Genomic DNA, 26,966 nt, shown 5'->3' on the forward strand with positions numbered 1-26,966 from the left:
TCCATTTTTTACTTTATACATAATTTGTATTATTTTAAAATCTACGAAATCTCTGAATTTTAAAGGGTTTAGTTGAATAAATAGTAGATTGGTTGGCTCATCTTATTTACAATTCATATGACTTTCTTTTGGAGTTAAAAAAAAATCGAGTTTGTATATGTTTTCTATGTATTTCCCGATAACTCAACACAGTAAGACATGTATGGGATGATAAGTGAACAGTGTATAAGTGTATATAAATGTAACGTTCCATTATATTGGCTCGTGTATGTCTAGGGAAAATCCAGCCCAGCACCCGCCTCAACACTCCCCTCAGGGTCAGTCGCCGCCCGAATCAATCACAACATCAATTATCAGCCAGCACACCCAGTAAATTTTAACAAATACACTTTATAGATATTACTAATTCTATGACATTAATATACATTTGATACAGAGAGGAAAGTAATGAAAAAAAAAGGCGCCAACACTTATCAAAGTCCAAGTTCTTCGCGCGCTACCGTTGGAGCTCAATTCGACTTCAGACGACCACCCGGATCCTGTCGACTCACAGCTTGGGACCACCCCAAGTGATTGACCGGAGCCTCTCCACACGTCCGCTGTCCTCCCCATCTCCCCTCCGACTCTCTGTCTCTCCCCCGACTCCCCGTCTCTCCACCGTCCTCCCCGTCTCTCCTCCGTCTCCCCGTCTCTCCTCCGTCTCCCCGTCTCTCCTCCGACTCCCCGTCTCTCCTCCAACTCCTTGTCTCTCCTCCAACTCTTTGTCTCTCCTCCGACTCCTCGTCTCTCCTCCGTCCTCCTCGTCTCTCCTCCGACTCCCCGTGTCTACTCCGTCCTCCCCATCTCTCCTCTGACTCCCCGTCTCTCCTTCGACTCCCCGTCTCTCCTTCGACTCCCCTCCAAAACTCAGTCCACAGTCATATCATACAGCATGGTATCCGAAAACAAAACAATACATAACCACCCATTGGCTACTAGAAGGCTGCTATCTCAATTTAAAGTAAAACAAACTGCTAGCGCAAACTCTCTTCAGCGTTAAAGCACAACAAAGCCGCATTCCCCAGATTAACAAAACAAAGTCGCCATTTTAAATGTAACAAAAGAAAGACCCCGTACATAAAGATTCCTGATTTAAGAAATCTTGCACTTTGTACAGTATTGCAACAGATTTGCACGTTTTTGCTTTTATTATGTGGTTTCCAGCTTAATTTATTATCTATTACCACTCCTAAAAATTTTGTCTCAGATGCCTTATCAATTTTGATATCATTTATTCCAAGTTTACTATATGAGTTTGACACACAATTTCCAAATATTATGAATTTAATTTTCCTTAGTTTTAGTGATAATTTGTTAGTATCAAACCCCTTCTTTATAATTTTTAATTCTTTCTCCATTGGATCCAAAAGTTGTTTCTGATGTTCCCCACTACAAAATATAGTTGCATCGTCAGCAAATAATATACATTTTAATGTCTGAGAAACCATACATACATCGTTTATATACAAAATAAACAGCAATGGACCAAGCACTGAACCCTTTCTTTGGAACTTCACTTTCCTTTTGTACTATCTAAATTGAAAAGACAAATAGTTAATCTAATAATTAAACATACATTACAAATATGGTTTCAATTTTGTAAATTTTTTGGTTTGAACAAATTTATATTATCAAGCCCTATTATATCTAATTTTTTTTCAACCCTTGGTTATGGATCAAGCCTTTTTAATATGGAAAATGAAAGGTATAACATGTTTTTGTGACTTATTTCTGAATAACTGTTTCATGTCTTTTGAACAGTTATCTAATAAATTTAATTTGTCCAGATCCCACTACTTTAGATATTTACTTATAAGAACTTTTTAAATACCACGCTGCCTACCTTCCCAATTTCACACCCAACTGACACCATTGACAAAATTTTAGGTTTAAATCCCTTTCAGAAGAGATTAATAGAAAACATAGAAAATAGGTGCAGGAGTAGGTCATTTGGCCCTTCAAGCCTGCACCGCCATTTATTATGATCATGGCTGATCATCCAACTCAGAACCCTGCACCAGCCTTCCCTCCATACCCTCTGATCCCCCTAGCCACAATGGCCATATCTAACTCCCTCTTAAATATAGCCAATGAACTGGCCTCAACTGTTTCCTGTGGCAGAGAATTCCACAGATTCACCACTCTCTGTGTGAAGAAGTTTTTCCTAATCTCGATCCTAAAAGGCTTCGCCTTTATCCTCAAACCGTGACCCCTTGTTCTGGACTTCCCCAACATCGGGAACAATCTTCCTGCATCTAGCCTGTCCAATCCCTTTAGGATTTTATACATTTCAATCAGATCCCCCCTCAATCTTCTAAATTCCAACGAGTACAAGCCTAGTTCATCCAGTCTTTCATCATATGAAAGTCCTGCCATCCCAGGAATCAATCTGGTGAACCTTCTTTGTACCCCCTCTATGGCAAGGATGTCTTTCCTCAGATTAGGGGACCAAAACTGCACACAATACTCCAGGTGTGGTCTCACCAAGGCCTTGTACAACTGCAGTAGTACCTCCCTGCTCCTGTACTCGAATCCTCTTGCTATAAATGCCAGCATACCATTCGCCTTTTTCACCGCCTGCTGCACCTGCATGCCCACTTTTAATGACTGGTGTATAATGACACCCAGGTCTCATTGCACCTCCTCTTTTCCTAATCGGCCACTATTCAGATAATAATCTGTTTTCCTATTTTTGCCACCAAAGTGGATAACTTCACATTTATCCACATTAAATTGCATCTGCCATGAATTTGCCCACTCACCCAACCTATCCAAGTCACCCTGCATCCTCTTAGCATCCTCCTCACAGCTAACACTGCCGCCCAGCTTCATGTCATCCGGAAACTTGGAGATGCTGCATTTAATTCCCTCATCCAAGTCATTAATATATATTGTAAACAACTGGGGTCCCAGCACTGAGCCTTGCGGTACCCCACTAGTCACTGCCTGCCATTCTGAAAAAGTCCTGTTTATTCCCACTCTTTGCTTCCTGTCTGCTAAACCAATTCTCTATCCGCATCAATACCTTACCCCCAATACCATGTGCTTTAAGTTTGCACACTAATCTCCTGTGTGGGACCTTGTCAAAAGCCTTTTGAAAATCCAAATATACCACGTCCACTGGTTCTCGCCTATCCACTCTACTAGTTACATCCTCAAAAAATTCTATGAGATTCGTCAGACATGATTTTCCTTTCACAAATCCATGCTGACTTTGTCCGATGATTTCACTGCTTTCCAAATGTGCTGTTATCACATCTTTGATGACTGACTCCAGCAGTTTCCCCACCACCGACATTAGGCTAACCGGTCTATAATTCCCTGGTTTCTCTCTCCCTCCTTCTTTAAAAAGTGGGGTTACATTAGCCACCCTCCAATCCTCATGAACTAGTCCAGAATCTAACGAGTTTTGAAAAATTATCACTAATGCATCCACTATTTCTTGGGCTACTTCCTTAAGCACCCTGGGATGCAGACCATCTGGCCCTGGGGATTTATCTGCCTTCAATCCCTTCAATTTACCTAACACCACTTCCCTACTAACGTGTATTTCGCTCAGTTCCTCCATCTCACTGGATCCTCTGCCCCCTACTATTTCTGGAAGATTATTTATGTCCTCCTTAGTGAAGACAGAACCAAAGTAATTATTCAATTGGTTGGCCATGTCCTTGCTCCCCATAATCAGTTCACCTGTTTCTATCTGTGTGGGACCTACATTTGTCTTTACCAGTCTTTTCCTTTTTACATATCTATAAAAGCTTTTACAGCCAGTTTTTATGTTCCCTGCCAGTTTTCTCTCATAATCTTTTTTCCCCTTCCTAATTAAGCCCTTTGTTCTCCTCTGCTGAACTCTGAATTTCTCCCAGTCCTCAGGTGAGCCACTTTTTAAATAGCATCTATTTAGATTAGATTAGATTAGATTATGAGGACACGCAGTCCTCTTTTATTGTCATTTAGTAATGCATGCATTAAGAAATGATACAATAATATTCCAGAATGATATCACAGAAATACATGACAAACCAACTGAAAAACTGACAAAAACCACATAATTATAACATATAGTTACAACAGTGCAAAGCAATACCATAATTTGATAAGGACAGACCATGGGCACAGTAAAAGTCTCAAAGTCTCTCGAAAGTCCCATCATCTCATGCAGACGGTGAACCTCCAGCGCTGTAAACTTGCTGATGTAGCATCTGACCACAGTCCGACTCCGAGCCCGCCCGAAAATTCCGAGCCTCCAACACCGAGCACAATCTCTGCCGAGCGCTTCGACCCCATCAACAGGCAATAGGCAAAGCTGAGGATTTGGGGCCTTCCCTTCTGGAGATTCTTGATCGCACAGTAGCAGCGGCAGCGAAGCAGGCATTTCAGAAGTTTCAGGTGTTCCTCTGCGCTTCTCACGGCTGTCTCCATCAAATCAGGATTGTGCATGGCCCCTAGTTAACACATACGATATCATTCAGAACGGCCGCGCGCACTGCATCGCACCACCATCTTCTCCTCCCTCCCTCCGTATTTACGATATAATTATGAAATTACAGCCAGGTATATCTGATAAAATTAAAAATGAATGGGAAAGGGAACTTCAACTTTGCCCACCTATAGAGAAATGGGATAAAATTTTTCAATTAGTTCTTCCTCTATATGTGCCAAACATATGCTAATACAATTTAAAGTAGTGCATAGGGCCCATATGTCTAAAGATAAATTAGCCCGTTTTTATTCACATATGAACCCTACCTGTGACAGATGTCACTCTGAGGTGGCTTTCTGAACTCACATGTTTTGATCCTGCCCTCTTTTGGAAAAATTCTGCAAAGATATTTCTGATATTATCTCAACAGTTCTGTATTTTAACTTACAACCCCATCCCGTTATGGCAATTTTTGGATTGCCAATGACAGAACATAGTTTTTTTACCCTCTTCAGCCTGTCGGATGATCGCATTTTTTACTTTAATGGCCAGAAGATCCATTTTATTGAACTGGAAAGAGACCAACCCTCCTACCACATTTCAATGGTTTTCCCAAACTATATCATGTTTAAATTTAGAAAAAAAATCAGAAGTGACATTTTTGATCCTTTGGTTAAGTTTGAAGAGACTTGGAAACCATTTATTCAAAATTTTCATATGATGTAATTTGACCATTCTGAATCCTTCTTATTAATTTAAAATATATGAATAGAGGAGCGGAGTTGACGACATTATTGAACGTATTTGATTTAAGACATTGGTCCAGCCTTGTTTTGTTCTGTTTGCTTTTTTTGGGGGGTTTAGTATTTAGTTTTATTTTTGTTTTTTGGGGGGTTTTTTCTTTGTATTATTTTTTTTTCTTTTTATTTCTTTTTACTCTATGATTAACTATATTAAGAGTTTGGAAGTCTATTGCACCTGTATGATTTGAAATCTTTTTTGTACATGTTTATCAACAATAAGATTATTCCAATCTCTCTGTATCAATATTGTTATTCTGTTTATAATTTTGGAAAAGTAATAAAAAGATTTAAAAAGGAAAGAAAGAAAGAACTTTGTGGAACCCCACAAGTTACCCTCAAAAGTTTTGAATTTGAGTTATTTATATGTACGTACTGATACCTGTCTTCCAAATAACTACTTAAACAGTCATGTGCCACCCCTCTAATACCATATAGTCCTCATTTTGTTAACAATAATTTATGGTCAATGGTGTCAAATGCTCTTTTTAGATCAAGGAATATTCCCACTGTGTATTCATTTCTTTCTATAGAGTTTGATATTTCTTCTACAAAATCTATTAATGGTATTGTAGTGGTATGTTCATGCACTTTGAACATAGGACACGGAACATAGAATAGTACAGCACAGTACAGGCCCTTTGGCCCACAATGTTGTGCCGACCCTCAAACCCTGCCTCCCATATAAGCCCCCACCTTAAATTGGTGGAAGAAATAAACAGGCAGACTATTATTTAGATGGGAAGAAAATTGAAAATGCAGAGATGCAGAGAAACTTGTGAGTGTTCGTGCAAGATACCCTAAAGGTTACCCTCCAAGTTGAGTCAGTTATGAAGAGGGCAAATGAAATGTTGGTATTCATTTCTAGATGTACAGAATATAAGAGCAGGAATGTGATTTTGAGGCTTGTGTGCAGTTTTGGGCTCCTTATTTTAGAAATGATATACTGACATAGGAGAGGGTTCAGAGGTGATTCACGAGAATGATTTCAGGAATGAGTGGGTTACCATATGAGGAACGTCTGGCAGCTCTTGGGCTGTATTTCCTGGAGCTCAGGAGAATGAGGGGGGATCTCATAGAAACATTCCCAATGTTAAAATGCCTGAACAGATTCAATATGGCAAAGTTATTTCCCATGGTAGGGGATTCTAGGAAAAGAGTGCATGACTTCAGGATTGAAGGACGTTGTTTTAGAACTGAAATGAGGAGAAATTACTTTACTCAGAGGTGGTAAATGTGTGGAATTTGTTGCCACAAGTGGCTGTGGAGGCCAAGTCATTGGGTGTATCTAAGACAGAGATAGATAGGTTCTTGTTTAGCCAGGGCATCAAATGGTATGGGGTGAAGGCAGGGGAGCAGGAATGACTGGAAGAATTGGATCAGCCCATGATTGAATGGCGGAGCAGACTTGGTGGGCCAAATGGTGCATATGTCATGGTCTGAATTGTCATATCTCCCACACTGTTTTATTTTGATAGTACAGTTTCATTCCTTCTGAACAAATTTCTGTTTCAGTTAATCAGTTTAGCCATTCAAAACATTAAGTCATTGATCATTAGCATACTGTTTAATTATGCATTGAGCTCTGTACCTGCAGAATAATCAAGGTTTTATTTGAAAAGCGGTCTATTACTTAATACGCTACTTTTTTAGTGAAATACAAAACATTCTCAGGCTCTTTCCTTGATTTACAAAATGAATGTTTGGAAATCTAAAATTTATCTTTCTAATGATACACTAATGTTGAAGACTAAAAATAAACATCTAAAAATAGTTAATATATTAATCTAGGGTGCCTAAGGGTTTTGCGCAGTCTTGCATCACCTACGCTTTATTCACCTACCTGTAGCGCAGTTTCACTGTGATTGAAACATTGTGGTCTGTCTCTTTAAATCTAGCATCACAATCTACTTTGGATGGCAAAAAGGAACAGAGTTCATGATTACTGTATCTGGATACTTGTGGCAATACTAAACCAATGTCAAATGTTTGTCTCAGAAAGATGTAAACGAAGTCAGCCAATTCATCTACTGAAGCGGATTTCCCACAGCCACATCCTTACACTTATTCCCGTGTACCGAATTCTCTGCCACAAGCCAGTGCTGTGTCTCCTGTCTGCACACTGGGGTATTTCCCCTTTGACAAACATAATGCTGGATAAAACTGAGTAGCCTGGGTAGAGCTGAGAAGCCTAGAATATATATATATATATATATATATATATATACACACACACACAATTACACCCAGACTCCGTCTCTCACACACACTCAATCATACACAAGTACACATAGATGCAGTCCGATTGTCAAATCATTATTGAACCAAATGGGAAGTTACAGTCCAACAGACAAACTCAACAGGTTCAGCTGCATTTGTAGAGCAGGTGGGGGACGTTGAAGAACTGTAGACAATCCCTTCCCCCAACAAATGCTGCTCAGCTCAACCCATCTGAGACCCTCCTGTAGACTATCTGTTGTCCGAGCTTCCAGCATCTCCAGACTCTGGAGTGTCAGGGCTCTTGACTGGGTTCACTTTGACATCAACTGCTGCCTGTGCCTGTCTGTAGGTGTATCTGTAACCTCACATCTTGAAACATTATCAGGATGAACGGCTTGTCATGTGTGGAGTGTTTGACTGCTCTAGGCCTGTATCACTAGAATTAAGAAGAATAACGGTGACTTGATTGAAACCTAACGAATGCTGAAACGTTTTGATCAAGTGGATGTGGAGAGAATGTTCCCTGTGGTGGGAGAGTCTTGGGCTAGAGGACACAGCCTCACAATGGGGGGAGGGGAGGGGCATCCATTTAGAATGGAGGTGAGAAGAAAATTCTTTATCCAGAGAATGGAGAATCAGTTAAATTTGTTGCCACAGGCATCTGTGGAGGCCGAGTCTTATATATATTTAAGGCAGAGGTTGACAGATTCTTGATTGGTCAGGGCATGAGGGATACAGGGTGGAGATGGGGACATACAGGAAACATGGATCAGCCATGCTCAAATGGTGGAGCTGACTCGATGGGCCAAATGGCCTAATTCTACCTCAGTACTTAACTCCGTGCACTTGTATTAATAACTTTGCATTAAAACATTCGGCTGAGCGGTGAATGGGGAAGGACCAAAAATGAACTCACCAAAACCAAGGGTGCGTTACCTCACAGGACATTTTAATGGTCTTAAGCAAGAGATTTCAAGTTGTAGTAATGTAACCGAAATAACAGGAGACTGAGATGCCTTGACACGGGTTGCCATGGCTATCAGGAGTACAATTGTGGCAAAACTCCCCCAGAGTTCCCTCTAATCGTGCCAGGTATTTATTGTTTATGACGTGTTGGCAAATACTGCTGAGAAGCCTCATTATTAAGTGTTCAGAATGGCAGCAATTATAGTTTTATATTCAGACCACAGCACTGCTAGTCAATCTTTGTCACGTGTCCCGCTGGTTGATGAGCTCCTTCAGATGACTAGTTACAGTGGCTGGAATGGCTGCAAGCGGAGGTGGCCATGTCTTGGCCACAGTGGCAGATCCCTGGAGAGCAATGAATGAGCTTTTGGGGTGAGGACCTCTGTGTGTATGTGTGGAGGGGCGTACTGGGTAACCGGGCCACAAAAGAAGCGTGGAATGACCTTTGCGAAAGTGGGCAGAAATAAGCCATTCAACCCCACGACTGTGCCAATCAGTAAGCATGCATTGGTCCTAATCACAGTCATTGGCAGCAGGTTGGAGCTCAGGAAGAGGGAGGTATGGATACACCGTCGGTATGTAGGCAAAGACACACTGGGACTGACGTGCATCGATTCGGTTCATTTGTTTAAGGAGAGGCTGGAACTGGAAGCAGTCGAAGGAGATTCATTGCTCCGATACATGGAGTGACAGATCATGAGAGGCATAGATAGAGATCCAGTATTATTTTCCTTGCATTGAAATGTGTAAAACCAGAGGGTATGCAATTAAATTGAGAGGGAATGCATTCAAACGAGATGCAGGGATGTTTTTTTTTTAAACACAGAAAATGGTTGATACCTGGGACGTGCTGCCTGGGTTGGTGGTGGAGGTACATACCATGGTGTTGCTCACGGGGCTCTTAGATAGGGACATGAATGAGCAGGAAAGTGGAAATCGATATTGTGTAGGCAGAATGGATTCATTTTGTTGGGTTTGATTACTAACATAATTAGTTGGCACAACGCTGTGGGCCGGCGGGACAGTTCCTGTGCTACATTGTTCTAATGTCTAATCCGTGTTGCCCCGTGCAAGTTGCTCGGGCTGGTGGTGGAATGGGGGTAACCTTACTGAAGCAGGGCGGTCCCCGAAGGCACAGGACAACACGGATCTGGTGATGTTTTAGCCCTTGGGAGAGTCTCGATCGACGGGTCAGTATTACCAGATTGGCAGGAAAGGTATGGCCACATTAGTGGGATTGTATTACAGACCACCGAATAGTCAACGAGACTTGGAAGAGCAAATCTGCAGAGAGATAGTAGGCAACTGCAGGAAACATAAAGTTATGGTGGTAGGGGATTTTAATTTTCCATACATTGATTGGGACTCCCATACTGTTAGGGGTCTAGATGGTTTAGAGTTTGTAAAATGTGTTCAGGAAAGTTTTCAAAATCAGTATATAGAGGGACCAACTAGAGGGGATGCAATATTGGATCTCCTGTTAGGAAACGAATTAGGGCAAGTGACAGAAGTCTGTGTAGGGGAGCACTTTGGTTCCAGTGATCATAACACCATTAGTTTCAATTTGATCATGGACAAGGATAGATCTGGTCCTAGGGTTGAGGTTCTGAACTGGAAGAAGGCCAAATTTGAAGAAATGAGAAAGGATCTAAAAAGCGTGGATTGGAACAGGTTGTTCTCTGGCAAAGATGTGATTGGTAGGTGGGAAGCCTTCAAAGGGGAAATTTTGAGAGTGCAGGGTTTGCATGTTCCTGTCAGGATTAAAGGCAAATTGAATAGGAATAAGGAACCTTGGTTCTCAAGGGATATTGCAACTCTGATAAAGAAGAGGGAGTTGCATGAAATGTATAGGAAACAGGGGGTAAATCAGGTGCTTGAGGAGTATAAGAAGTGCAAGAAAATACTTAAGAAAGAAATCAGGAGGGCAAAAAGAAGACATGAGGTTGCCTTGGCAGTCAAAGTGAAGGATAATCCAAAGAGCTTTTACAAGTATATTAAGAGCAAAAGGATTGTAAGGGATAAAATTGGTCCTCTTGAAGATCAGAGTGGTCGGCTTTGTGCGGAACCAAAGGAAATGGGGGAGATCTTAAATAGGTTTTTTGCGTCTGTATTTACTAAGGAAGCTGGCATGAAATCTATGGAATTGATGGAATCAAGTAGTGAGACCATGGAAACTGTACAGATTGAAAAGGAGGAGGTGCTTGCTGTCTTGAGGAAAATTAAAGTGGATAAATCCCCGGGACCTGACAGAGTGTTCCCTCGGAGCTTGTAGGAGACTAGTGTTGCAATTGCAGGGGCCCTGGCAGAAATATTTAAAATGTCGCTGTCTACGGGTGAAGTGCCGGAGGATTGGAGAGTGGCTCATGTTGTTCTGTTGTTTAAAACAGGATCGAAAAGTAATCTGGGAAATTATAGGCCGGTGAGTTTAACGTCAGTAGTAGGTAAGTTATTGCAGGGAGTACTAAGAGACAGAATCTACAAGCATTTGGATAGACAGGGTGTTATTAGGGAGAGTCAACATGGCTTTGTGCGTGGTAGGTCATGTTTGACCAATCTGTTGGAGTTTTTCGAGGAGGTTACCAGGAAAGTGGATGAAGGGAAGGCAGTGGATATTGTCTACATGGACTTCAGTAAGGCCTTTGACAAGGTCCCACATGGGAGGTTAGTCAGGAAAATTCAGTCGCTAGGTATACATGGAGAGGTGGTTAATTGGATTAGACATTGGCTCGATGGAAGAAGCCAGAGAGTGGTGGTAGAGAATTGCTTCTCTGAGTGGAGGCCTGTGACTAGTGGTGTGCCACAGGGATCAGTGCTGGGTCCATTGTTACTTGTCATCTATATCGATGATCTGGATGATAATGTGGTAAATTGGATCAGCAAGTTTGCTGATGATACAAAGATTGGAGGTGTAGTAGACAGTGAGGAAGGTTTTCAGAGCCTGCAGAGGGACTTGGACCAGCTGGAAAAATGGGCTGAAAAATGGCAGATGGAGTTTAATACTGACAAGTGTGAGGTATTGCACGTTGGAAGGACAAACCAACGTAGAACATACAGGGTTAATGGTAAGGCACTAAGGAGTGCAGTGGAACAGAGAGATCTGGGAATACAGATACAAAATTCCCTAAGAGTGTTATCACAGGTAGATAGGGTCGTAAGGAGAGCTTTTGGTACATTGGCCTTTATTAATCGAAGTATTGAGTATAAGAGCTGGAATGTTATGATGAGGTTGTATAAGGCATTGGTGAGGCCGAATCTGGAGTATTGTGTTCAGTTTTAGTCACCAAATTACAGGAAGGATATAAATAAGGTTGAAAGAGTGCAGAGAAGGTTTACAAGGATGTTGCCGGGACTTGAGAAACTCAGTTACAGAGAAAGGTTGAATAGGTTAGGACTTTATTCCCTGGAGCGTAGAAGAATGAGGGGAGATTTGATAGAGGTATATAAAATTATGATGGGTATAGATAGAGTGAATGCAAGCAGGCTTTTTCCACTGAGGCAAGGGGAGAAAAAAACCAGAGGACATGGGTTAAGGGTGAGGGGGGAAAAGTTTAAAGGGAACATTAGGGGGGGCTTTTTCACACAGAGAGTGGTGGGAGTATGGAATGAGCTGCCAGACAAGGTGGTAAATGCAGGTTCTTTTTTAACGTTTAAGAATAAATTGGACAGATACATGGATGGGAGGTGTATGGAGGGATATGGTCCGTGTACAGGTCAGTGGGACGAGGTAGAAAATGGTTCGGCACAGCCAAGAAGGGCCAAAGGGCCTGTTTCTGTGCTGTAGTTTCTATGGTTTCTATGGCAGGTGCAGGTAGGCAGGAGCAGCAATCATTTAACACTTTGAGAGATGGGTGCTTCTGGCAGAGGGTGGAGGATCTCCGGATTTCTCGGTCCTGATGTGAGGTGGAGGACAGATCACTGGTGCATGGAAGATTAAAGGCAAAGGGGATTGGGACAGAATGGGAGCTGAGGACTGATGAGCACAGTACGTGTGCTTGCAACACTGTGTCCGACACAGTGATCAGCAGCACTGGGGCTCCACAGGGGACCGTCTTGTCTCCCTTTCTCTTCACCATTTACACCTCAGACTTCAACTACTGCACAGAGTCTTGTTATCTTCAGAAGTTTTCTGATGACTCTGCCATAGTTTGATGCATCAGCAAGGGAGATGAGGTTGAGTACAGGGCTACGGTAGAAAACTTTGCCACATGGTGTGAGCCGAATTATCTGCAGCTTAATGTGAAAAAGACTAAGGAACTGGTGGTAGACCTGAGGAGAGCTAAGGTACCGGTGACCCCTGTTTCCATCCGAGGGGTCTGTGTGGACATGGTGGGGGATTACAAATACCTGGGGATACGAGTTGACAATAAACTGCACCGGTCAAAGAACACTGAGGCTGTCTACAAGAAGGGTCAGAGCCGTGTCTATTTCCTGAGGAGACTGAGGTCCTTCAACATCTGCCAGACGATGCTGAGGATGTTCTACAAGTCTGTGGTAGCCAGTGCCATTATGTTTGCCGTTTTGTGCTGGGGCAGCAGGCTGAGGGTAGCAGACACCAACAGAATCAACAAACTCATTCGTAAGGCCAGTGATGTTGTGGGGATGGAACTGGACTCTCTCACGGTGGTGCCTGAAAAGAGGATGCTGTCCAAATTGCATGCCATCTTGGACAATGTCTCCCATCCACTACATAAGGTACTGGGTGGGCACAGGAGTACATTCAGCCAGAGACTCATCCCACCGAGATGCAGCACGGAGCGTCATAGGAAGTCATTCCCGCTTGTGGCCATCAAACTTTACAACTCCTCCCTTGGAGGGTCAGACACCGAGCCAATAGGCTGGTCCTGGACTTATTTCCTGGCATAATTTACATATTACTAGTTAACTATTTATGGTTTAATTACTATTTATTATTTATGGTGCAACTGTAACGAAAACCAATTTCCCCCGGGATCAATAAATTATGACTATGACTATGGCATTGAATTGTGGGACACGTTCGAGGGGCCGATTTAACAACCCCTACCTCTAATTCTTGGTGTTCTCATTGCTCCTCACATCCCCAAAGGCTCCACCTAATGACTGATTAATAGTGATAAAACCAACGTGCATCTTGTTGGGGCATGGGGGTAATCTCATGCGGGAAAAGAGAGAGCAAACTCAACAGGCAGACAGCACTTGAGGTCGGGTTCAAACCCACGTCACTGGCACTGCAGGCCAGCGGCTCCACCCACTGTGCCACGTGGTGATTTATAGTCCCTCAGGGCTTTCTAAGGGGACATTTACCACACAGAATGCAGTGGTTCACCGAGGTGGTGCCTTGCCATTGGACACATGACATCTGTATGAAAGGAATTTATTTTAGAGGAATGAGTTCACTCTAATATAGATGCCATGTGTCCAATGGCGCAGATTTGATACTCAGTCTCTTGCAGGGGTCTGTTAAAAACCGTACATGAAGCGGAAAGCGGGAAAAAAAAGTCATTCGTAACAAAGCAGTGAAAGTCACTACCAGCCCAGCCTGACCCCTTCACAGAATTCATCAGACCCCTGTCTGATTCACAGGAGCAGAGCTTGTAGACAACACCAGTGATGGCAATGAACACTGACTGACAGTGAGTAAGGTTAAAGCTGGAATGACACACAGAACGACGTGTGAAATGGAGCAATCTCTGGTTACACTGGGACGTCAGGCACTGGACAGTACTGTCAACAGGCAGGAAAGGTTTGACTGAAATATATTTACCTGTTTGCCTTTCCCCTGATGCATCAGAAAATTAACCACACACCAGCACCACTCCAGCGGTGACCCCAAACACATTCCTGGCTATCGCTCCACCTGACAGACCGCTCGGAGAGTCTGCAAAATGATGACGAGGAGATAATGAGATATGATGGAAACTACTGAGTAACTGAAGGGCCGAGGTAGAGTGGCTGTGGAGAGGATGCTTCCTACAGTGAACAGAGATGAGGAGGGATTTCAGCCAGAAGTTGGTGAATCTGTGTCGGATGAGGGGCCAAGTCATTATGTATATTTAAATCAGAGTTTGACAGTTTCTTGATTAGTCTGAGCATTAATAGTTGTGGGGAGAAGGCCGAAGGCAGGTGGATGGGGTTGAAGGGATAATAAACCAGCCATGATGTAATTGCAGTGCTCAATTCTGCTCCGATGTTGTTGGGTCTTGTCCACTTATGGTAACCCAGTGGAACAAGACACAGTAAATTTCCATTTTACTTTGATTAACTTTGCTAACTAGGGGTTTTGGTTTATTATAATTACAATTTCAAATGCAGATTCAAAATCTTAGTTGGACACAGAAGGTATTTTGCTATATAGCGTGGAAACATGGTCCTTATTCCAACTGGCCTACACTGACTAAGATTACAGTTCAAGGTAGTCCCAGTTGTCCAGGTTTGGCTCCTACCTAGCCACACCTTTACCTTTCTTATCCACATAAATTTTAAACGTTGTTACCGTCCCTGTCTCAGCCTCTACCCTGGCAACTTGTCCCATATACCAATCACCTTCTAAGCGATAATGTTGCCCTTGAGGTTCCTAATAGATCTCTTCTCCCTCACCTTCAGCCTATGCCCTATAATTACTAATGCCCCAACTCCGGTGAATAAAATCTGTGACCAATTTTTATCTGTGTGCTCACATGATTTTACTCCTATATCCAGTCTATTTAATATTTAAATTAACCCACAAAATTTATGGATTAAACAGCACACTCATTGAATTGCCTTTTGCCTCTGTTTTCAGAAGCTCAGGTGTTCATCCCAAAGCACTCGTGTGGGTCAGAGACAACTGTGTTCAGTGTGTTAGTAGAAAACTCAGTGGGGGGAATTGTTTTGGTGGGTGGAGATTGTTCACAATGGAAAGGGCTTAAAGCATTTACAAATCAGAACATTTGTCAATGAAATTGTGAGACTGAACTGCTCCCTAACTGGGAATGAAACACAGAACTTGCAGCAGTATATCATACATGTTACACTCAGCTCTATCAACCCACGTTGGTCCAGGGGAAACCACCATCTAACCACCAAAATGTGTCTCACGTTTGCGTATGCACCCTGGCACAAATGCACACCGTAAAATATCAGTCAATATACAATGTACGTTTAAACTATTACACTTCATAAATTTCTCGGTGACAATGGGGTTAGTGGAGTAACAAAAATATAAAATAAAAAGGCGCCAAGAATACAGATTATATAGTTCGTGCACACATTGGAGCTCACGCAATATCCTCGGTCCACCATTTGATTTCCCCTAAACTCCACGACCCTCGGACTGGGAGCAACCTGCTGTGGTCTACCAGAGCGCTTCCCACACGTCCTCCCTCTTCGCTTCTCCTCGCCAAACTTCGCATGCACCAACCCCGGGTCCCACACATACAGATAAAATAACAAGACCCCCATTTGTTAGTCCCCCCGTTATCAGTATTTATAACCCAAACATTTCAGCTACAGAGAACATTACCTCATAGTTAACATTACAGAGAAGCCATTTCATTAGAACACTTCAGATAAGCCATTTTATAATTAGCAGTTAACATTACAGTTAATATTACTGAGAACCCTACATACAAATAAGCCCTTTGTCCCTTGATATGTCTGCCGACCATGGCACCACTGGAAAACGCACCTCCGCCTGCAGAGCACCTATATCATACATTCATCCTCTGCTCCTGTGTGTGTTTGAGTGCCTCCTAAACGTCTCCACCCTGTCTCCCTCCACCTGCCCCATGGGGGCTCTTTCCAGATATGCACCACTCTGTTTAAAAATAAAACTTGTCCTGCACATCTTGTCTAAATTTTCTGCTCTGGTTCATAAAATCATGGTCTCCAGGGTGACATTTCCTCAGTGGCACAACCACTCTACCCACTTCTGTCGCAACTTTATAAAACCTCTCATCAGGTCTCCTTTCCACCATCAATGCTCCATAGAAAGCAGTCCAGCTTTGTCCAACCTCTCGTCCAGGCAGCATTCAGCTGAACATTTTCAGCCCCCTCACAAAAACCCCCATGTTCTTCCAGTGATGGGGTGAGCAGCCTGCACACAGCACTCCAGATGGGACCTGAAAAAAGCCCCATACACTGCATCATTACTTCCCAAACTTTAAACTCAACAAAAGAACATAAGAAATAGGAGCAGAACAAGCCTGCCCCACCATTCAGTAAGATCATGGCTGACCTGTCTGTAAACTCAGCTCCATCTACCTGCCTTTTCCCCAAAACCCTTAATTCCACTACTATGTAAGTATCTATCTAACTGTATCTTAAATATATTTTGTGAAGAAGCCTCAACTGCTTCCCTGGGCAGAGAATTCCACAGATTCCCCACTCTCTGGGACAAACAGTTTCTCCTCATCTCCGTCCTAAATCTTCTCCCCTGAATCTTGAGGCAATGTCTAGTGTCAACTAACTACGGAAACAGCTGTCCTACTTCCATCTTATATATTCTTTTCAAAAATTTTGTACGTTTCTATAAGATCCCCTCTCATTCTTCCGAACTTAGAAACATAGAAAGTAGGTGCAGGAGTAGGCCATTTGGCCCTTCGAGCCTGCACCGCCATTTATTATGATCATGGCTGATCATCCAACTCAGAACCCTGCCCCAGCCTTCCCTCCATACCCCCTGACCCCCGTAGCCACAAGGGCCATATCTAACTCCCTCTTAAGTATAGCCAATGAACTGGCATCAACTGTTTCCTGTGGCAGAGAATTCCACAGATTCACCACTCTCTGTGTGAAGAAGTTTTTCCTAATCTCGGTCCTAAAAGGCTTCCCCTCTATCCTCAAACTGTGGCCCCTCGTTCTGGACTTCCCCAACATCGGGAACAATCTTCCTGCATCTAGCCTGTCCAATCCCTTTAGGATCTTATACGTTTCAATCAGATCCCCCCTCAATCTTCTAAATTCCAACGAGTACAAGCCCGGTTCATCCAGTCTTTCTTCATATGAAAGTCCTGCCATCCCAGGAATCAATCTGGTGAACCTTCTTTGTACTCCCTCTATGGCAAGAATGTCTTTCCTCAGATTAGGGGACCAAAACTGCACACAATACTCCAGGTGTGGTCTCACCAAGGCCTTGTACAACTGCAGTAGTACCTCCCTGCTCCTGTACTCGAATCCCCTCGCTATAAATGCCAGCATACCATTCGCCTTTTTCACCGCCTGCTGTACCTGCATGCCCACTTTCAATGACTGGTGTATAATGACACCCAGGTCTCGTTGCACCTCCCCTTTTCCTAATCGGCCACCATTCAGATAATAATCTGTTTTCCTATTTTTGCCACCAAAGTGGATAACTTCACATTTATCCACATTAAATTGCATCTACCATGAATTTGCCCACTCACCCAACCTATCCAAGTCACCCTGCATCCTCTTAGCATCCTCCTCACAGCTAACACTGCCGCCCAGCTTCGTGTCATCCGCAAACTTGGAGATGCTGCATTTAATTCCCTCATCGAAGTCATTAATATATATTGTAAACAACTGAGGTCCCAGCACTGAGCCTTGCGGTACCTCACTAGTCACTGCCTGCCATTCTGAAAAGGTCCCGTTTATTCCCACTCTTTGCTTCCTGTCTGCTAACCAACTCTCCACCCACACCAATACCTTACCCGCAATACCGTGTGCTTTAAGTTTGCACACTAATCTCCTGTGTGGGACCTTGTCAAAAGCCTTCTGAAAATCCAAATATACCACATCCACTGGTTCTCCCCTATCCACTCTACTAGTTACATCCTCAAAAAATTCTATGAGATTCGTCAGACATGATTTTCCTTTCACAAATCCATGCTGACTTTGTCCGATCATTTCACCGCTTTCCAAATGTGCTGTTATCACATCCTTGATAACTGACTCCAGCAGTTTCCCCACCACTGACGTTAGGCTAACCGGTCTATAATTCCCCGGTTTCTCCCTCCCTCCTTTTTTAAAAAGTGGAGTTACATTAGCCACCCTCCAATCCTCAGGAACTAATCCAGAATCTAACGAGTTTTGAAAAATTATCACTAATGCCTCCACTATTTCTTGGGCTACTTCCTTAAGCACCCTGGGATGCAGACCATCTGGCCCTGGGGATTTATCTGCCTTCAATCCCTTCACTTTACCTAACACCACTTCCCTACTAACATGTATTTCGCTCAGTTCCTCCATCTCACTGGACCCTCTGTCCCCCACTATTTCTGGAAGATTATTTATGTCCTCCTTAGTGAAGACAGAACCAAAGTAATTATTCAATTGGTCTGCCATGTCCTTGCTCCCCATAATCAATTCACCTGTTTCTGTCTGCAGGGAACCTACATTTGTCTTTACCAGTCTTTGCCTTTTCACATATCTATAAAAGCTTTTACAGTCCGTTTTTATGTTTCCTGCCAGTTTTCTCTCATAATCTTTTTTCCCCTTCCTAATTAAGCCCTTTGTCCTCCTCTGCTGAACTCTGAATTTCTCCCAGTCCTCAGGTGATCCACTTTCTCTGGCTAATTTGTATGCTTCTTCTTTGGAATTGATACTATCCCTAATTTCTCTTGTCAGCCACGGGTGCACTACCTTCCTTGATTTATTCTTTTGCCAAACTGGGATGAACCTTTGTTGCAGTTCATCCATGCAACCTTTAAATGCTTGCCATTGCATATCCACCGTCAATCCTTTAAGTGTCATTTGCCAGTCTATCTTAGAGAGTATATTTCTAACTTCAGAGAGTCTCGTCCTAGGCGACTCAATCTTTCCTCATAGGTTAACCCCTGGAATCTCTGGAATCAAACTGTTGAACCTCCTCTGCACTGCCTCCAAAGCCAGTATATCCTTCCTCAAGTATGCAGACCAGAACTGCACACAGTACTCCAGGTGCGGCCTCACCAGTACCCTGTATAGTTGCAGCATGACCTCCCTGCTCAACACCCAGACCGATGAAGGCACGGATGATATGTGTCCTTTCCACTTGTGTTGCCAATTAATTGTCCTCTCATTCCTACTAAAATTGATATTTTCCACACAAGGACCCCCGCCCCCATCATTCAAAAGACATGACTAGAGAAATTTGCCTTCTCTCACCGGGAGAAGATGCTGAAGTTTCCAGGGTATGTTGTGAACCCTCTGGACTTTTGCCTCCAGTGTGGTTTTCTGCACAGTGGATTACATAGAAACACAGGTAACAGGAGTGAGGATGCGTCATTCGAGCCCTCAGAGCGCCCCACCCTTTCACAGGATATTGGCCAACTCCATCTACTAGGAGAGAAGCTGTTGTATTTTTAACCATCTGCCGGACTATCACCCAAACACCTTGGACCATCTACACTCCTGGTCACACTCTTCTATGAAATAAGAAGTTCTCAGGGGATGCTCACGGTGACTGGGTCTCTGGCACTGAGCCTGGCGCTATTGTGCAGGAGGGAAGCAGGGAGAAGAGGAACGCGGTAGTCGTAAAGGATTCCATAGTCAGGGGAATGGACATGAGATCCTGTGAGCCTAATAGAGATACCCACATGGTGTGTTGCCTCCCAGGTGCCAGGGTACTGGATATCTCAGATCGGATCCAGAATATTCTGAAGGGAGAGGGCAAGCAGCCAATTATCTTGGTACATGTTGGTACCAATGACATGGATCGGAGCAGGGAGGAGGTCCTGAAGAGAGATTTCCGGGAGTTAGGAAGGAAGCTGAGAAGCAAGACCTCCAGGGTAGTAATCTCGTGATTGCTACCTGTGCCACGTGCTAGCGAGGGCAAGAATAGTCAGATCAGGCAGATGAATGCATGGCTGAGAGACTGGTGTAGGGGGCAGGGCTTCAGATTCTTGGATAATTGAGATCTCTTCTGGGGGAAGTATGACCTGTTCAAAAAGGACAGGTTACACCTGAACCCGAAAGGGACCAATATCCTGGCGGGAAAGTTTAACAGAGCTGTTAGGAAGGGTTTAAACTAATTTGGCAGGAGGATGGGAACTAGAATGACAGAGCGGAGGAAGGGGAAAACAGAAATAAATCTAAGATAGTGAGCAGTAAAGATGTCAGGAAAGACAGGTAGGTGATGGGGCAAATTTGTAGCCATTGGGATGAGTTGCAGTGCAATAAAGTTGCAGTGAAATCAAAGAAAAAAGTACCAAATACTGGTCTTAAGGTGTTGTACTTAAATGCACGCAGCATAAGCATTAAAGTGGATGATCTTGTTGTACAGCTACAGATTGACAGGTATGATATTGTGGCCATCACTGAGACCTGGCTAAAGGATGCATGTCTCTGGGAGCTGAACGTCCAAGGATACACGGTCTATCAGAAGGATAGGTAGGTAGGCAGAGGGGGAGACGTGGCTTTATTGGTAATAAATGATATCAAATCATTAGAAAGAGGTGATATAGGATTGGAAGGTGCAGAATCTTTATGGGTTAAGCTAAGAAATCCCAGGGGTAAAAGGACCCTGATGGCAGTTACATACAGGCCTCCAAACAGCTGCAGTGATGTGGACTACAAATTACAACAGGGGTGTATGGGGTGTCAGGGAGGGGTAGCACCTCTGTTGGGGGAACATGTCGCATCCTTTTCAGGGCAGTTAGTCAACCTTTGGTCCCCACCTGGCACTCAGCTCTCAACTGTGGCTCTCCGTAGCTGTTTGCATGCGACAGCGGCCACACCCCGGGCAACGGCTTCGACAAGCCGACTAAACCAGGTGAGGGTAGCTGATGGGTCTCAAACCCTCAGTGAGATAGGGAGTTGTCTATCCCAGCATGTGAAGACAGACTCCGGCGGACTGAGCGGATGAGACCAATGGAAGGTCCAATGGTCAAGAAGGCGGTCTCTGCAAGCGTCGTGGAACGTGTAGAGCAGAACAAGGCACAGAAGACGTCCTGGTCATCCACTGCACCTAGTCCCATCTCCAGCCGTCTCGACTCTTGTCTTGCTGCTGGATCCAGATGGGAATTGGGGAGAGAGAGTGAGGCTGACACTGCGCAACTCTCCCTCACTTAAATCCAAATCACACGCTAGTCTCGACACCATCATAATGGTGTCGAGGTCTTCATCGACAACAACGATGGACCAACAACAACAACAACAGGAAATAGAAAAGGCTTATCAGAACGGCAGTGTTATGGTAATTGTGGGGGATTTTAACATGTGACTGGATTGGGAAAATCAGGTCGGCACTGGATCTCAAGAGAGAGCATTTGTAGAATGTTTGTGAGATGGCTTTTTAGAACAGCTTGTTGTTGAGCCCACTAGGGGACCGAATGTACTGGATTGGATATTCAGTAATGAACCGGAGGTGATTAGAGAGATTGAAGTGAAGGAACCATTAGGAGTCAGTGATCATAACATGATTGAGTTCACTGTGAAATTTGAAAAAGAGAAGCCGAAATCTCATGTGTTGGTATTTCAGTGGAGTAAAGGAAATTATAGCAGCATGAGAGAGGAACTGGCCAAAGTTGACTGGAAAGGGACACTGGCGGGAAAGGCAGCACAGAAACAGTGGCTGGAGTGTATCCGAGAAGTGAGTAAGGTGCAAGACAGGTATGTTCTGGAAAAGAAGAAATTTTCGAATGGAAAAACATGCAACCGTGGCTGACAAGAGAAGTCAAAGCCAAAGTTAAAGCAAAGGAGAGGGCATATAAGGAAGCAAAAGTTAGTGGGAAGACAGAGGACTGGGAAGTTTTTAACAGCTTACAAAAGGAAACTAAGGAGGTCATTAAGAGGGAAAAGATTAACTATGAAAGGAAGCTAGCAAATAATATGAAAGAGGATACGAAAAGCTTTTTCAAGTATATAAAGAGTAAAAGACAGGTGAGAGTAGATATAGAACTGATAGAAAACGATGCTGGAGAAATTGTAATGGGAGATAAGCCAATGGCAGAGGAACTGAACGAGTATTTTGCATCAGTCTTCACTGAGGAAGATATCAGCAGTATACCGGACAATCAACGGTGGCAGGGAAGAGAAGTGTGCGCAGTCACAATTACGACAGAGAAAGTAGTCAGGAAGCTGAATAGGCTAAAGGTAGGTAAATCTCCCGGACCAGATGGAATGCACCCTCGTGTTCTGAAGGAAGTAGCTGTGGAGATTGCGGAGGCATTAGCGATGACCTTTCAAAAGTAGATAGATTCTGCTATGGTTCCGGAGGACTGGAAGATTGCAAATGTCCCTCCGCTATTTAAGAAGGGGGCAAGGAAGCAAAAAAGAAATTATAGACCTGTTAGTTTGACATCGGTGGTTGGGAAGTTGTTGGAGTCGATTGCCAAGGATGAGGTTACGGAGTACCTGGGGGCATATGACAAGATAGGCAGAACTCAGCATGGATTCCATAAAGGAAAATCCTGCCTGACATAGCTATTACACTTTTTTGAGGAAATTACCAGTAGGCTAGACAAGGGAGATGCAGTGGATGTTGTATATTTGGATTTTCAGAAAGCCTTTGACAAGGTGTCACACATGAGGCTACTTAACAAGATAAGAGCCCATGGAATTACAGGAAAGTTACATACTTGGATAGAGCATTGGCTGATTGGCAGGAAACAGAGAGTGGGAATAAAAGGATCCTATTCTAGTTGGCTGCCGGTTACCAGTGGTGTTCCACAGAGGTCCGTGTTGGGACCGCTTCTTTTTACGTTGTACATCAACAATTTAGATTATGGAATAGATGGCTTTGTGGCTAAGTTTGCTGACGATACGAAGATAGGTGGAGGGGCCGGTAGTGCTGAGGAAACGGAGAGTCTGCAGAGAGACTTGGATAGATTGGAAGAATGGGCAGAGAAGTGGCAAATGAAGTACGATGTTGGAAAGTGTATGGTTATGCACTTTGGCAGAAAAAATAAACGGGCAGACTATTATTTAAATGGGGAAAGAATTCAAAGTTGAGATGCAATGGGACTTGGGAGTCCTCGTACAGGATACCCTTAAAGTTAACCTCCAGGTTGAGTCAGTAGTGAAGAAGGCGAATGCAATGTTGGCATTCATTTCTAGAGGAATAGAGTATAGGAGCAGGGATGTGATGTTGAGGCTCTATAAGGCACTGGTAAGACCTCACTAGGAGTACTGTGGGAAGTTTTGGTTTCCTTATTTAAGAAAGGATGTGCTGACGTTGGAGAGGGTACAGAGAAGATTCACTAGAATGATTCCGGGAATGAGAGGGTTAACATATGAGGAACGTTTGTCCGCTCTTGGACTGTATTCCTTGTAGTTTAGAAGAATGAGGGGAGACCTCATAGAAACATTTCAAATGTTGAAAGGCATGGACAGAGTGGATGTGGCAAAGTTGTTTCCCATGATGGGGGAGGTTAGTACGAGAGGGCATCACTTAAGGATTGAAGGGCGCCCATTCAGAACAGAGATGCGAAGAAATTTTTTTAGTCAGAGGGTGGTGAGTCTATGGAATTTGTTGCCACGGGCAGCAGTGGAGGCCAAGTCATTGGGTGTATTTAAGGCAGAGATTGATAGGTATCTGAGTAGGCAGGACATCAAAGGTTATGGCGAGAAGGTGGGGGAGTGGGACTAAATAGGAGAATGGATCAGCTCATGATAAAATGGCGAAGCAGACTCGATGGGCCGAATGGCTGGCTTCTGCTCCGTTGTCTTATGGTCTAAGTTAATCTGGAAAGAGTACAGTAAAAGTAAATACAAGGATGTTTGGCAGAACATGAAGACCCGCTTTAGAATGAGTGGTGATGAAGGTTACAAATGTCACTGAAAATGTGTATGGTAAGGTCTTTTATCCAGGGTCTGGTAGTCCAAAACAAGGACATACGTGTTTAGGGTAAGAGAGAATGATGTAAAAGAACTCGAGACACAGGGTAATGAGTACATAGCATGAGCTGCCAGAAGAAGTGGCTGAGGAAGGTACAATCGTATCGTTTAAGAAACACCTGGATAAGGATATGGGGTTCGGTGGTGCATGGGCTGAACACAGGAAATGGGAACTAGCTGGATGGGCACTGTGTTCAGTGCAGATTGAAGGGATTGTGTCTGCGCTGTATCTCTCTCTGAGACTGTGACTCAGAGAGAGAGATCAATACCACTGTCAATCCATCACATACATTTACGAGCCTCTCTCCACTTTGAATGACTACATTCCTGCCTTTGTTATAACAGGTTGCTGTTTTATCATTAAATAACTACCTGAAGTTGATATTGCCTGTGGTTTGAGTCAACTGATAAACAGTAGCAGGAAAGTGCAGGGCTTATTTGATTTGCAATGTCAAAAGACGTCCATTTCAAGAAAAGTTATTTCAAGTAAAACTCAGCTGAAATTTCAGAAAACATTGGAAGATACGTTATAGTTTTTAAGCGCTATTAACTTCAACCTTAAGTCTGATAGGCAAGGAGGGAGCTGACATCTGTCACATAATGTTGCTGTGAATCAGTGTCTGTAGACATAACGGAGGCGCCCTACTTGGCAGTTGAGGAGGTGGGACCCCTGCACAGGATCAGAAAAAGCTGCTGACATTTGTGAACATCGTGGGCATTCTGTTCCCCTGCATCGAGGGCACATTTGAAATGCGATGTTTTGAGGCAGCACCCGTCGTTAGGATCCCCCATCATAAAGACCAAGTTATCTTTTCGTCATGGAGGAGGCACAGAAGGTTGAAGACACACACTCAGCGTTTCAGGACCAGCTTCTACATCAGATTTCTGATTGGATAATGAATACCTACTTACTATTTCCCTCTGTTTCCACTACTTCGTTATTTATTGTTCCATATACTTACCGTGATTCATAGTTCTTTTTCTTATGTTGTATTGCAATCTACTGCCACAAAACAGCAAATTGCAAGATATATACAGATTCTGTATCACTCCAGTTTTCATGTAGAGAGAATGATTTAGTGACAGTACAATGCAGTATTAAAATCACTCTCTCTGGCAAAGTAATGCCAAAAGAAAAACAACAACAGTAAAACACTACTGGGAACAAACATGCGGAGTTCCTTGAGATTCCAAACCATGTCATACCAACACAAGTGGGCCAGTCAGCCCTCTGAGTCCATGCTATCTTCCAGCAGTGTGATCACCTCCATTCCACTCCCACAGACCGGGTATGCTTCCGATGTGTCCAGTGCTGCAGAGTGGTACACGGTTTACTACAGTCACATGTACCATGGTACATGTCTTCTCTTGCATACTGTTTACACAGATCAATCATTACACAGTACGTTGGGCTGGAATAAGGTAAAACAGTAACAATGAAGAATAAAGTGTGACAGCTACCAAAAAAAAAGCACAGCACAGGCAAACACTCCAGGGAGATTGTAAAGGCAAGATTCCATCTCATCGGACAAGAGGTCCATTAACAATGAGATGGAACCTGTCCTGATGCCTGTTGGTAGGTGCTTTCACGCTTTGTATTGTTTGTCTGAGGGGAAGGGTAGCAGAAGAGAAGAGAGAATGTCCATTGTGGGTGGGGTTTTGATTGTGCTGGCTGCTTTATCGCTGGGTGTGTTCACCACTGGCCCTCTGTCCATCAGGAAGGATTAACTGAAAAGTTAGTTTCTTTTACCGGTTTATTTGGATTTAACAGAATTTTATGAAAAAGAGAACGCAAACGCTGGAGATGATGGAAATATTAGATTTTTAAGAAAGGAAATCCCAGTAAACTCTCAAGCGGTCAGGTAGCCTCAGTGGACCAAGAAACAATTCAAATGGAAATCCTCTGTCAGAATTGGTTGAAGAATTCTATCCCTCTCCAGTGATGGTTCATTTCACATTTGAGTGTCGCATTGTTGCTCTCCCGCCTCCCCGTCCCTCATTGGGATGTCAACTGCTGTTTCTCCTTTCACAGATGCTACCTGACCTGCTGAGTGTTTCCAGCGTTTTCTGGCAATACTCCTGAACGCTGTGTTCCTTGAAACTCTGTAAACATCCAAGATTAGTTTGTTTGGTTTGTCCAGCAGCTGTATTTTATTCCCACGGGGGTGGTTTCCTTAACTTCGTGAAGTTACATTCGTACTGCTCAGGGTTCTGTGTTCTGAGAAACCTTTCTACTTCTCAGAACTTTAGAGGCTTCACTTTCCAATAGTCCATGATGCTAAATGAAGCCACACTGTGAAGACCGGCTTTGAACGATCCTGCTTACAAGCCTGGGCACGGTATGCCCCTCGGTTATTGGGGCAGATAAACAGACAAGGTTCTCCGTTATTTTAACTGACATGTTCTACCTGTTCTTCAGTCACCAAAGCTCTGGCAAACATGACATGGAACATTATTCGCTGCAGACTTAAATTAACAATTGGGACAAATTGGCTACTAATTAATACCTTCACGCTATTCATTATTTATGTTACTCTGCTCCAGATTCACTGACCCTGATGACCATAGTAGACAGAACAGCATAGCGTGTCAATTGAAAAATAAAAATTGCTTAGGAGGTCGATTGGGGTGGAATATAGATGGAAACTTTTACTTCTCTCGTACAGTGACCTTTGCAGAAAGCTGCTGTTTTCCTTGGTTTCTTTGTTATAAACCTGACAAGTATAATTTCCACCGTCAACCTTCCTTAATAACTTGATGGTGTAGTCCTGTCCTGTGTGCAG

At 43.5% G+C, this 26,966-nt stretch overlaps 1 long non-coding RNA gene across 2 annotated transcripts in view; it reads right to left on the reverse strand.

Moving 5' to 3' along the window:
* Positions 1 to 370: 370 nt before the first annotated feature.
* Positions 371 to 26,966, reverse strand: part of LOC140196935 (uncharacterized) — a 39,187-nt gene continuing 12,591 nt past the window's right edge. Inside the window, exons 2-3 of one of the 2 annotated variants that reach the window (XR_011885832.1) lie at positions 14,192 to 14,305; positions 371 to 4,484 (exon numbers count right to left, since the gene is read on the reverse strand). This is a non-coding gene — a long non-coding RNA (uncharacterized lncRNA). The remainder of the gene's footprint in view (positions 4,485 to 14,191; positions 14,306 to 26,966) is intronic. The other variant, XR_011885833.1, reaches the window with a different exon arrangement.

This window comes from Mobula birostris, chromosome 4, assembly GCF_030028105.1.
Source record: "Mobula birostris isolate sMobBir1 chromosome 4, sMobBir1.hap1, whole genome shotgun sequence".
Classification (NCBI taxonomy): Eukaryota; Metazoa; Chordata; class Chondrichthyes; order Myliobatiformes; family Myliobatidae; genus Mobula; species Mobula birostris.